The sequence below is a fragment of the Bidens hawaiensis genome, unplaced genomic scaffold, assembly GCF_021521415.1.
Source record: "Bidens hawaiensis isolate Kalapana, Puna unplaced genomic scaffold, B.hawaiensis_p1.1 tig00032460_1, whole genome shotgun sequence".
Classification (NCBI taxonomy): Eukaryota; Viridiplantae; Streptophyta; class Magnoliopsida; order Asterales; family Asteraceae; genus Bidens; species Bidens hawaiensis.
In genome coordinates this window covers 98,274-102,637 of record NW_027495537.1, presented here as the reverse complement: position 1 = coordinate 102,637, position 4,364 = coordinate 98,274, and the positions used below count along the sequence as shown (strand labels likewise).

Genomic DNA, 4,364 nt, shown 5'->3' with positions numbered 1-4,364 from the left:
ATAACATCAAAATCATGAACACATGTGAAAGGGATTCTTCCAAGTATTGGTCAAACTGACTTTGACTGTTGACTTATAGTCTCCATGAAATAAACATAGAAATCAGTCAACCCAAGCCCCTTACAACGACCACCTTCCTCCATTCTCAGATGTTCATTTTCACAGCTCAAAACCTCTTTAATTCACAAACCGCTTGTTACATCTCGTAAGTCAAATTCCACTGAGTTCAATCATGATTGCTAAAGTTTTTGTATTCAAAACCTAAAGTTGTTGCTTGAGGTTTATAAACTTCTCCACTAATAGAAGAAAAACCGCCATATTATGTTTTACACTAAAATTGAACTTAAAACACGACCCTAGAGATCAACACCTCTCACTAAACCAGCAGCTTCGAGTCACATGCCACTATCTTAACCCGACCCACATTTTCCTGACACTCATCATACTTGAACACAACATCTTGAAGAATGAAGGTCCACACGTTGTCACCGAATCTGTACGTGTGCAGATGCCCCTGTTTATGTTCATAATAACAATATATCAGCAACCACACAGTGAAGATGATTTCTTTGTTAACAAGCCAATAAGGGTATATCCAACATTTACATAGCGTATAAAAGTGGCAAACCAAAACAAGTCTGTTGAGTCAAACGAGACACCTTCAAGTTCAAGCGAAAACAGGTTGTCGTATCAAATGTAATTACAACAGTTATATTGTTATAATACAAATATTTAGGAGGTTTCTAGCATTTGAGTGCATATACTTCATACAACTCTTGATCTGCTCGGTCCATATTACCCTTTACACCTTTCTTTTTTCCTTTTCTATTTTGTTCATTTGTCAGGACATCAATACAATTCATCTCAAACAATCTGTTTACTTTAGGGCTGTTCAAAAGCTCGTCGGTTCGGCTCAATTTCTAAACGAGCTGACCTAGAGCCAGGGCTGGCTCGGTCTTGGCTCGTTGGCTCGTTTATATCAAACCCTAAATTTTAATATATTTTTTTTGAAAAATATAATAATATATAATAATAAGATATTAGCATAACAAAAAAAGAAAAATAAAAATAATACAAATATTATGCCACTCTAGCTTTAAAAAATTATAAAAAAATACAAAAATAAAACATATATTATAAATTCTCTAGTTTTATCATAAATTGATGTTAAAAATTATATTTTTTCCATTTATATATCAATAACTGGTAAAATAAAGAAATCAATAAAAAATAATAATAATTAAAAAGATTAACAAGCTTGGCTCGAGCTTTAAACAAGCCGAGCTCGAGCCAACTCGTTTAAGTTCGAACTCAAGCCCGAGCTCGCCCTGACACGGCTTGGCTCGACTACAGCCCTAGTTTACTACATGTTAAGGTTTGTGTTGGGTCAAACGCTTAGGAAACACCAAGAGGGTACCCTGCTTACTACCCTAAAGGTGGAAGAGTATTTGTATGCATTTTCTAAACTCGTGCATCGGCAAGTTTTGTTGAAACCATAGATTATCGTTGACACTGTATTATGCTGAAAAGCTTTAAAACGAGCTAGTAATATATTAAATAATTTGGAAATTAAAAACAAAATGAAAGCAGAAACCAATATACTAAACTCCCAATCTGAGGTATTTGAGATTGCTTATTGAAATGACTTAATTTACCCTACTCATAAGCTTCTTATTTAGAATCGCCCCCCCCCCCCCCCCCCCCCCCCCAAAAAAAAAGGATAATCAATCTGCACCCGAAAAGAGCAGCCAATCGCAAGTTGTTTGTTGATACAAAAAGCTAAAACTTCATCAATCTCAGTAAGTCCTACAGATAGAAGTATAGAACTATTTACCTTAATCGAAACCTAGGTCTTAACCTGAGTGTCCAGTGCTTCAACCATTGACTATATGACCAACAAAACAAGAAATATGATTATACACATATTAATCAACATGAAACTAACACATAATATAATTAAAGAAGCTTAAGTGATACCTTGTCAAACTGAACAAGCAACCATCTCGTCCAACGTTTCGGTCAAACACATTCGAGTTGTTGACATACGGTACAGCTCGAATGTCAACATGTCTTGAGTTACCCTGCTTATTCACATAATCAGCCACACGATATAACCAAACTTAAACCAAACAAAATAAAACTCAAAATCCAAAACAAAAAGGCACGTAAAATAGATTATGAAAAACTCGTTACCCTGCAAACACTCATTATTCATATACAGCAAACAAACATAAATCAGTAGCTATCATCTTTTGCACGAATAATAGCTTAAGAAAATTCGTGGTTCGTATACAGCAAACAGACACGAATAATATATTATGATGATTTTGCACGAGAATCATCATTATACACAAAACTTAAGCAAAAGCTCATGATTCATATACAGCAAACAAACATAAATTATCAGTTACCATCTATTGCACGAATAATAGATTATTAAAACTCGCGGTTCATATGCAGTAAACAGACGTGTATAATATCTTATGATGATTTTGCACGAGTATCATCATTATTCACAAAAATTAAGCAAAAACTCGTGATTCATATACAGAAAAGAAACACAAATCAACTGTTATCATCTTTTGCGCAAATAATAGATTATGAAAAACTCGCGGTTCGTATACAGTAAACAGACACGAAATAATAATCGATTACAAGTATTTTTCACAAAACATACACACAGCATTTAGCATCATTTCAAGGCTCATATACAGTAAACAGACAAAATAATATCGATTATTTACAATTGGTCAGACCCGGGTAAGACCCACGAGACCCAACCCAAATCAGACCCGGTTATTTACAATAGGTCAGTTCCCGCACTTACCTGCCACTTCATTGCAAATCGTTTGTATGTTTTTTAAGGAAGTATCCCAATAAACCGATCAGACCCGGTTATGTTACAACAGGGTCGGTTCCCGCATACTGAGAATACCACTAAAAGGGTCCGGGTCTTCGGGTCTTGCCCAGTTTATGCTACCGGGCCTGGTTAATGGTATCCTTAGAACCCGAGAGCCGACCCTATTGTAATACAACCGAGTTTGATCGATTCGAGTCTCACGAGTCATACCCGTTGTTTATGCTCACCCCACAGACAAAATAAATGATTATTATGAAATCAATTGAGTTTTAATTTGATGGTTTATGAAGAAGAATTAGACTCACTTTTGTGGCCCGAGCCATATATATACATGGAATCGGGGGAGCATTGATAAAACTACCCCTGTTTTCTTGAATACTGAACACATAGTTTTAGGGTAAATTCGTCCATGAGGATTTTAATTAAGCTTCTGGATGAAAGACTATATGACCAACAAAACAAAAAATAAGCACTTCAGCCATTGAATATATGACCAACAAAACAAAAAGTATGATTATCATCATATTAATGACCACTTATTCAAACACATAATTTAGTTAAAGCAGCTCAAAAGATACCTTGTCAAACTGAATACGCACTTGCATAGCAAGCTCGGGACCGATAATCTCACTTGAAACCATCTTGTCCAACGTTTCCGTCAAACACATTCCAATTGTTGACCTGCGGTACAACTCGAATGTCGACATGAAAGACCTGTTCATATACAGTAAACAGAAACAAAATAATTAATTATCATGATTTTAGCACAACATACACACAAAATAAGCCTAAATTCAAGGCTCATAACCGTAGACGAACACAAATAACAGGTTATCATGATTTTGCACAAGAATCATCATTATGAACAAAAGTTAACAAAAACTTGTGATTCTTATACAGCAAACAAACATAAATCATCAGTTATCATCTTTTGAACAACTAATAAATTATGAAAAACTCGCCGTTCGTATATAGTAAACAGTAAACCACACAGAAAGAATAGATTATGATGATTTTGCAAGAGAATCTTCAATATACACAATATTTAAGCAAAAAACTCGTTATTCACATACAACAAGCAAACATAAAATCATCAGTTCTCATCTTTTGCACGAATAATAAACTATGAAATACTCACGGTTCGTACACAGAAAACAGACATGAGTACTAGGTTACGAGTATTATGCACGAGAATCATCATTATACACATAAATTATGCAAAAAACTCGTGATTCATTTACTAAACAGACATGAAAAAAATCGATTACGAGTATTTTGCACAAAAATCTTCAACATACACACATCATTAAACAGACACAAAATAATATCAATTATGATGATTTGACACAAGGGCCTTTGAGTCTTGTCCTGTTAACGCTACAGGACCTGGTTAATGGTATTCTTAGTACCCACGAACCGACCCTGTTGTAATACAACCGGGTTTGATCGGTTTGGGTCTCGCGTGTCACCCTTTTGTAAAGACACGGGACGGCTTGGAGGTTAG

General features: G+C 35.1%; 1 pseudogene across 1 annotated transcript; it reads right to left on the bottom strand.

The window, feature by feature from the left end:
• Positions 1-361: 361 nt before the first annotated feature.
• On the bottom strand, positions 362-3,571 carry LOC143583592 (transcription initiation factor IIA subunit 2-like; annotated as a pseudogene). Its single transcript, XR_013144206.1, has 3 exons — positions 3,439-3,571; positions 1,835-1,885; positions 362-514 (listed from the first exon to the last, which is right to left on the bottom strand). The product of XR_013144206.1 is annotated as a transcription initiation factor IIA subunit 2-like (transcript).
• Positions 3,572-4,364: the final 793 nt, after the last annotated feature.